Source organism: Callorhinus ursinus, unplaced genomic scaffold (genome assembly GCF_003265705.2).
Source record: "Callorhinus ursinus isolate GAN/ISIS: 27379988/994484 unplaced genomic scaffold, GSC_fseal_2.0 scaffold72, whole genome shotgun sequence".
In the NCBI taxonomy this organism is placed as follows: Eukaryota; Metazoa; Chordata; class Mammalia; order Carnivora; family Otariidae; genus Callorhinus; species Callorhinus ursinus.
In genome coordinates this window covers 457371-466501 of record NW_027397134.1, presented here as the reverse complement: position 1 = coordinate 466501, position 9131 = coordinate 457371, and the positions used below count along the sequence as shown (strand labels likewise).

The window sequence follows — 9131 nt, the reverse complement described above, 5'->3', positions numbered from 1 at the left end:
GCCTCTTAGAATACAAATGTTTATCTAAGCCTTAATCTTTAAGGGGTCCAGACCAAATATGCTATAGGAGTTTTGAGAAGGGGGCCTGAGGGATGGTCTTAGGACTCAGTCTCAAATCCCTGGACTCTTAAAATATCACAAAATACAAAAACAAAACAAAACAAAACAGGAGGAATTCTTAGAGCACAAGGAGTCATTTTATAAGAATGGTCTTCCTCTGGTATATTACTACTTACTCATTTATCTCCCCAGTGGAAAGAAATTTCTCTCCACCCCTGTGAAATAAATATAAACAGCTCAGTCAATGTTTTGCCAGAGATGTGAAAAATTACAAATATTATGCCCTAGTCTGGGTTGGCTTCTATATACATAAATATCTACAGAACCGACATTCAACACCTCAGTCATGAAAATTATGTTAACATGTCACAGGACATTCATTTTTTCAAGATCATTGGGCAATATTTTTAGGAGTCTGTGAGTACACAATTTACATTTTTTTTTTTTTTTTTTGCCTGCTGTTTGTGAAGTAACAGCTCCAAGGACCCTTGGTAGAAGCGACAAGGCCCCTAAGGAGGTACGAAAGGACTTAGCCAAGGCTCCATTCATTTTACCTCGCTGCTCATATATTATCCCGAGTTGGAGGCCAAGCAAGCCAATCTGTTAGCAATCCGTTTTCCTGCGCTGGTCTCATCCCCTTGGCTATTATCGGCCGAGTATTTCAACAGAGATGGATGGGTTCTGGCCAGTCAGGGGGACGCAACTGAACTTGAACCGAGTCCAGCTGGCGGGATTTCTGATTGCCAAGATGACCTGCTGCCTTCAAGGAGAGCAGGATTCATGTGGTGGTTCGGCAGGTGACGGGGAGGAGAGTGAGGAAGGGCAGGTATGTTTGCACCTTGTAATCCGGGGCAAAGCGCCGACTTCTAGGAAGGGTTTCTTGGTAGTGCGGGAGGAATTAGCAGGACTTCTCCCTGCTGTCCCCTGAAAATGGCCTCGCTCCCTGTCCTTCTGGGTCTTGATGCATCTTTTGTTTGTCAACACAATCAGACAGGCTGAGCTTGGATCCACACCTTCTTTGGAGACAGGACCTGAAAGAGGTTAATTATGGTAAAATGAGGCCCCTCAAGGGCACACTGACGTGCTCACCAACCAGGATGTTCACCCAAGCCTCAGCACCAGAGGCTTACACTGGGGTTTTGTTTTGCAGGCATGATTGAATGGATCACTGGGCTGATAGCACCCGGCTCAAAGCCTCAGCCTTCTGATCCTGAGATTTGTCTTTCTGGCCTGACCAGCCCCCCTGTTGACACCTTCTAGGGAACCACCACGAAGTCACCTGATACACTCTGTGGTCCTGGGGTCCTACCATGCTTAACGAAGACAGTCCTATTACCTGGGAAATTTCAAAGTTTAGAGCTCTACCCCAGGAACCAGAGACAAAGGCCAGCTAATTTTTTTTATCATACAACATGTATATGTCTATATGGGCATTATATGAATACATAAACGCTACATGTAATTGTTCTATTTGTGTAGCGTATATATTGCAAATATACACTCCAACATGCTCATACTAGTTATCTCCAGGTGGAGGGATTTGGAAGGGTTGTTCTTCTTTTTGTGATTTTCAAGGTTTTAGTGAAAGTGCATTGGCTTTGTAGTCAAAATTCTGTTTCTTTTCATTTTGAATCGCCAGTCTAAGAGGCTCAGGTGAGTACAGGGGTTTAAGAACATGGACCAAAATTCCCATCTAATCAGCCGTGTGCCTTCTCGGGACTTCAGTTTCTTCTTTTGCCGGATGGAATTTATAGTAACTGTTCCTGCCCCAGAGCTCAACTGCTGTGGACGGAGCCTATTACGGCACCTGAGACTTGGTAATTAGCTATTATTGGATCATTATTGTGATGACCGTCGTTAATGTTCTTGTAACTCACCTCACCCTCTGATAAGTCACCTGGGAAATGATATTTATTGAGCACCTACGGTGTGAAGGGCAGCGAGGGATCCAGACTTGGGAGACTCACACCTCTTGATGCTTCCAGAAACTTATGCCACCCTGGAGAGATACACAAACCCTTCAGGGGTAGAGGGTAGCACGTGCCCAGGAATGTCATCTACTGGGGTGCCGGCTGGCACGTGAAAGCCGAGGTAACTCTGCAGGGGCTGGCAGGGCTCAGGGAGATGGGGAGGGCCATATCGGATGAGAGGTGCTCCTGGGCGCAGAGCTGGGAGTGGTCTCAGAAAGCAGACTCTTCTCCCAGTCTCAGGCAGGTGAGCCCTCCCCACTCCCTACCTCTTGTGGGCCTACGTTTCTCACTGCCTGGCACCTCCCTCCCATTAGGTGGTGTAACCATCACAGGAAAACCCTATGAAGTACAGCATCAAGATTCATTTTACAGATGGGGAAACTGAGGCTCACAGAGGTGGTCACATGGCCACGCTCACCCAGTAAGTGGAGGGGTTGGGATTCAAACCCGGTTTAGAAGCAAGTACCGAAGCCGCTGTGCCCTGGGACCACTAGCTGCAAGCCAGGATGGAGCCACATGGCTGGTGGATGGGAGGTATCTCCTTTTCTTTTCGGGGACCAGAATCTTTTCTCCTCCGTGGTCTTCTGTGGACTATTCAGAACTGCATCTTAGTCTCGGACTGTAACAACCGAAGGAACTGTAAGAAAACAGAAACAAAGACCAGGAAACACCAGGGGCACCTGGGTGGCTCAGTGGGTTGGGTGGCTGACTCTTGATTTCTTCTCAGGTCATGATCTCAGGGTCATGAGATCGAACCCCACATTGGGTTCCATGCTCAGCGAAAGTCCGCTTAAGGATTCTCTCCCTCTGCCCCTCTCCCTGCTCGTGCTCTCTCCCCTTCCCCCTCTCTCTAAAATAAATAAATAAATCTTAAAAAAAAACACACACCAAAAAAACTAGGAAACACCTTCCACTTAAAGATGGAACTTAAGTGCATGTTGCAGCGCCCAGAGGGGATCTCCATCACACATGTTTGTAGGAGGAGGGATACAAGTCTAGGTTTTATTTTTTTTAATATCATATTATTTTGATTTTAGCATTAGATAGACCTGGGTCTAAGTGACATCTCCAAGGCCATTCACTGAACCACAATTGAGTAAAATTTCCCACCGGGAAGGAACAGAGGGAGGAAATTAACATTTATTTCTGTCTTATAAACACCAGTGGCTATGCTAAATGATCGACATGTGTCGTCTCATTAAATCTTCACAACCACTCCAAGATGAAGCCACTATTATGAACCCACTTTACAGATGGGGAAACAGAGGCTCGGAAAGGTGAAATGACTTGCCCATCCTCCTGATCCTATGTTGCACTGCCTCCCTCTCTGCAGAGAAAACTGGGGGTGGCCGGAGGGGAGGTGGGAGGGGCATGGGCAAAACAGATGAAGCGGATCAAGAGGTACAGGCTTCTAGTTATAAAATAAGTCACAGGGGCGAAAAGTATAGCATAGGGAACGCTGTTGATTAATATTGCAGTAATGTCATATGGTGACAGATGGCGCCTATACTTGTTGTGATGCGTGCTGATACATAGAATTGTCAAATCACTATGCTGCACACCTGAAACTAATACAACATTGTGTTAACTCCACTTCAATGATGAGAGTATATATATATAACAATAAAAATACACAGGGAGAGCAAAGCCCACTTTACATAGGCTGCAGAGTGCCACAGACTGGGGGTTCAAACTTGACCTCGCTCCTTGCCCGGACCAACTTTGGACAAGCATTTGCTCAGCCCTCCCTTCCCACATCTGCAAGACCAGGGTACTAATACATCTGTAGCAGGACTGTCACACTATTCGGGGGGAGGTCGTGTCTACGAAGCACCGAGCACAGTCCCCGGCGCAGGGGGCCACACGCAGATGCTGTGGCTGTGGCTGTGTCCAGACTTTGAACACAAAAGAGGTGGTCAACAAACCTGCATCCTCACCACACCCACCCTTCTGGCTACAATATGGGGAAAGTCATAAGCAGGAAGAGACACAATTTTTGCTTTCAGAAAAGCTCACAGCCTTGACCATGAGAGCAGAAAGACCATGGAAACGGGAAGCAGTAAAAAGAAAACATCTCTAATTGTATGAGTCAGGATGGAAGAAAGAAATGCCAACTGCAATTCGCTTTTATTTATTTTTTTAAAGATTTATTTATTTATTTGAGAGAGTGAGAATGAGAGAGAGAGAGAGTATATGAGAGGGGGAGGGTTAGAGGGAGAAGCAGGCTCCTTGCTGAGCAGGGAGCCCGATGCGGGATTTGATCCCGGGACTCCAGGATCATGACCTGAGCCGAAGGCAGTCGCCCAACCAACTGAGCCACCCAGGCGCCCCACTCCAATTAGCTTTTAAAAATGCATGTATTGGTCCATGAAATGGAAGAGTCTATTTAATTTTAAACTGTCAGTGTAGTGGCTAAGAGGTTGGGATCGTACACCCTCAGGTCTAGTTTGATCTAGGGGGTATCAACACTACGAGGTGCAACATCTTTTCATAACAAATGATCTGTCATGCCCCCTTTACAATTCTGAAATGAAATTCACAGGTGATACAATCCACTTACCACAGAGTTTAATAGAAAACCGACACATTGTCTGTATTACCAAGGAAAGAAAACAGAATAGACGCACAATAAAAATATGCAGGTCAATTTCTTTGGGTAAATACCCAGTAGCGGAATTCCTGGATCACATGGTAACTCTATTGTTCATTTTTGAGGAACCTCCATAGCGTTTTCCAGAGTAGCTGCGCCAGTTTGCATGCCCACCAACAGTGTGCAAGTGTTCCCCTTTCTCTGCATCCTCGCCAACACTTGTTATTTCTTGTGGTTTTGACACCAGCCATACTGACAGGTGTGAGGTGATAGCTCATGGTGGTTTTGATTTGCATTTCCCTGATGATGAGTGATGATGAGCATATTTTCATGTGGCTGTTGGCCATTTGTGTATCTTCTTTGGAAAAATATCTATTCAGATCCTCTGCCCCCTTTTAATTGGATTGTTTGGTTTTGGGGTGTTGAGTTGTATCAGTTCTTTATATATTTTGGATAGTAACCCCTTATCAGATCTATCTTTTGCAAATATCTTCTCCCATTCAGTAGGTTGCCTTTTGATTTTGTGGATGGTTTCCTCCACTGTGCAAAAGTTTTCTATTTCGGTGTAGTCCCTAGTTTATTTTTGCTTTGTTTCCCTTGCCTCAGGAGACATAAATACGTTACTGAGGCTGATGTCTAAGACGTCAGTGCCTATGTTTCCTTTCAGAAGTTTAATGGTTTCAGGTCTGACATTTAGGTCTTTAATCCATTTTGAGCTTCTGGTGTGAGAAAGTGGTCTAGTTTCATTCTTTTGCATGTAGCTGCCCAGTTTTTCCAACACCATTTATTGAAGAGACTGTCTTTTTCCCACTGCATATTCTTGCCTCATTTTTCATAGATTAATTGGCTATTAATCATGGGTTTGTCTCTGGGCTCTCTATTCTGTTCCATTGATCTATGTGTCTGTTTTTGTGCCAGTACCATGCTGTTTTGATCCAGTAATTCCGCTACTGAGTATCAACCCAAACCTCATGTTTATTGCAGCATTATTTACAATAGCCAAGACATGGAAGCAACATAAGTGTCCACTGAGAGATGAAGGGATTAAGAAGATGTGGTGTACACACATGTGCACAGTGGAATATTACTCAGCCATAAAAAAGAACGAGATCTTGCCATTTGCAACAATGGATGGACCTAGAGGGTATTACATTAAGTGAAATTCAGAGAAAGACAAATACCATATGATTTCACCTATATGTGAAATCTAAAAAACAAAACAAATGAACAAAGAAACAGACTCATAAATACAGAGAACAAACTGGTGGTTGCCAGAGGGATGAGCAAGACAGGTGAGGGGGATTAAGAGGTGCAACTTCCAGTGGTAAAATAAATAAGTCACAGAGATGAAAAGTACCAGAATATAATGGACAATATTGTAATAAAAGTTGTATGGTGGCAGATGGTGACTACACTTACCATGGTGAGCGCTGAGTAATGTATAGAATTGTCGATCAATATGTCATACACCTGAAGCTAATAAAACATTGGATGTCAACTATACTCCAGTAATAAATAAATAAAAAATATATATATAATAAAAAATACAGGGCGCCTGGGTGGCTCAGTTGGTTAAGCGACTGCCTTCGGCTCGGGTCATGATCCTGGAGTCCCGGGATCGAGTCCCACATCGGGCTCCCTGCTCAGCGGGAAGTCTGCTTCTCCCTCTGACCCTCTTCCTTCTCGTGCTCTCTATCTCTCATTCTCTCTCTCTCAAATAAATAAATAAAATCTTTAAAAAAAAATACATACATCAATACATAGATGTTCAGGTACAACTCCCCTTGAAGACATAATGAAGTAAACAAAAGCTTTCACATTTAAGAGATGTGAGACAATATTTAGTTTTACATTGTCAACAGAGTTACTTTATGTTTAACATATTAGAATCACAGCGACATAAGTTACGTTCATACATCCAAGCATATCCCACAGAAAGTTCCTAAGTGTCATTTCCCAGTTTCAGTTTTTCATACCCAAACTTCATGGAATGTATGCATCTCTCAGTGTGCGTTGATATCTGTAGAGGAAAAATTGCATTTCTGTCTTCAAAATTCAATGCAACGTTTTATTTTTTTTTAAGATTTTATTTATTTATTTGACAGACACAACGAGAGAGGGAACACAAGCAGGGGGGAGTGGGAGAGGGAGAAGCAGGTTTCCCATGGAGCAGGGAGCCCGATGTGGGGCTTGATCCCAGGACTCTGGGACCATGACCTGAGCCGAAGGCAGATGCTTAACGACTGAGCCACCCAGGTGGCCCTCAATGCAACATTTTAAACAAAATGCTGGACAGAGCACTTCTGATGCCTAAATACAATGGGTGGAACATCCAGATCAGAGATCGAAAAACACGTCCCACATCAACCACAGGTAGGAGTCTCTTATGTCATGGCTGCTAAGAGAAGCCATGTCATTATGAACAGCACTACTGTTTATTTCTCTTTCCAGGAGCTTTATTGAAATATACTTTATATACAAGAGCCTGCATCCATTTTAAGTGTGCAATTCAGTAATTCTTGACAGATGGCGCACATGTGGGAAACCATTGCCACAATCAAAGTAAAGTACACATCCATCGTGTCCCAAATCTGCTTGTGCACCTTGGCAGCCCATTCCTCCTCCACTTTCAGCCTCGGGCAGCCTCCGAACCAAAGCAACTGTTAACTGCCATGATAGTGACTATGTGATGGCAGTGTAGGCATTCTATAGCCTCAGTGAGAGTTTGTCACTCACATACAGAACTTTAATTGTGTTTTGGTTGCATTTTAGGAAATCGGTTGAGGATTTAACGTGGAATGTGGGGTTGACGTGGGACGTGTTATAACATTTCGTTTTATTTTATCATTTTATTTTATTTATTTTATTTATTCTGTGGAGCCCAGCACGGGGCTTGTACTCACAACCCTGAGATCAAGACCTGAGCTGAGATCAAGAGTCAGACGCTTAACCGACTGAGCCACCCAGGCGCCCCATAACTTCCTTATTTTCAAATAATGGAAACTAAGACTTCTGTTTCTGGGAAGACGAAATATATGTACTTTTTCCTAGTCCTCCCATCAAGTACAACTAGAAACCCTGGATATTATATGTAAGACAAACATAAGACTTTGACAAGTAGAGAGAAGAAGAGAAATGAACTAAGGACCTCGAGACTTGGGGAGGGAGGCATCAGTGAGTAATCTGAGATTGCTCTTGGCTTCAAATATCCCAAAGTTGGAGCCGAAGAGCCTGGAAACCCAGAAACCAAACAACAGGGGCAAACAAAAAAACCAAAACAAAACAAAAAACAAAACTCCAACAAAAGCCTGCTCTTTCTAGGCAAAGGACCAGGAAAGAGCCAGCCTAGCAGGACAGAAGACTTTTAGACAACAACTGCTCTCCTGCTTCCAAACAGAAAAATCCATAGTCACCTCCACCCCATGCCAGCAAAGACTGACAGGGATCCTAGATTTCTACCTTTATGAAGCTGTAAGAAGGTGGTGCCCCAACAGTCCTGCTGGCTTGGTGTCAGAGGGGTCCAGGTAAGGAGGTAGAACTTCAATCCTCACCAACCAGCAGGGAGCCCCTCCCTGGACTTCCGCCTCCAGCTGGCAGAAAGAAGGCGTCCCTCCCCCTCCCCATTGGAGTGACCAGAAGAAGCCTAAGGAAGAAGCAGGAATTTCACCACGCCCCCATGGTAACAAGGCCACGCCCACCTCAGTGTTGGTGGAGTCCTTCTGGGGAGCTGGAACCCATTCCCCGCCCCCCCCGGAAGTAACAGGAACCCCACCCTCCTTCAGGTGTCAATGGCAGGAAGTCTGGGCTTCTACCTCCCCTGGCAGTAACTGGGTGGCAATCCCTACCTACCACGTGCCCTGCCAGGGCAGTGTCAGAAAAAGCCAGCTAAAACCAAAGCTTCGAACACAATTTAGAGTCTCAGAACATAATACACAAATGTCCAGGCTTCAGTCAAAAATCCCTTGTCATAGCAAGAACCAGAAAGATCTCAAACGGAATGAAAAAAAGACAACCAAGAGGTGTCAACACCAAGAGGACGTGAGATGCTGGAATGATCGATCTCACAATGATTTTAAAGAAGCCATGATGCAAATGCTTCCACGTGCAATTACGAACATGCTTGAAACAAGTGAAAAAAAAAAAAAAAGATCCTCAGCAAAGAACTAGGGCATCTCAGCAAAGAAATGGCTGATATGAAAAAGAAACAGATGGAAATTTTAGAAGAGAACAATATAATCACCGAAATAAAGAGCTTAGTGGGTCAGCTAACAGCAGAATGGAAGGGACAGGAGAAAAACAGTGAACTGAAGTACAGCCTAATAGAAATGACCCAATCTGAACCACAGGGAGAAAACAGACTGGAAAATAAACAGAGACTCGGGACCTATGGAACTGTGACAAAATCTCTAATATCTGGGTCATCAGAGACTGGAGGAGAGGAAGATAGTGAGGTTGAAAATGGACTCAGAGAAATAATGGCTGAAAATTTTCCAAATTTGTCAAAACACATA

General features: G+C 44.2%; 1 long non-coding RNA gene across 3 annotated transcripts; it reads right to left on the bottom strand.

Moving 5' to 3' along the window:
- Positions 1 to 281: 281 nt before the first annotated feature.
- On the bottom strand, positions 282 to 8243 carry LOC112813216 (uncharacterized). 3 transcript variants are annotated; one of them, XR_003205476.2, is made up of 4 exons: positions 8080 to 8243; positions 6597 to 6640; positions 2449 to 2667; positions 282 to 1091 (listed from the first exon to the last, which is right to left on the bottom strand). It is a non-coding gene; the product is annotated as an uncharacterized lncRNA (long non-coding RNA). The 3 variants fall into 3 exon arrangements; XR_012376429.1 differs by having other exon boundaries at positions 2497 to 2667; XR_012376430.1 differs by lacking the exon at positions 6597 to 6640 and having other exon boundaries at positions 2497 to 2667.
- Positions 8244 to 9131: the final 888 nt, after the last annotated feature.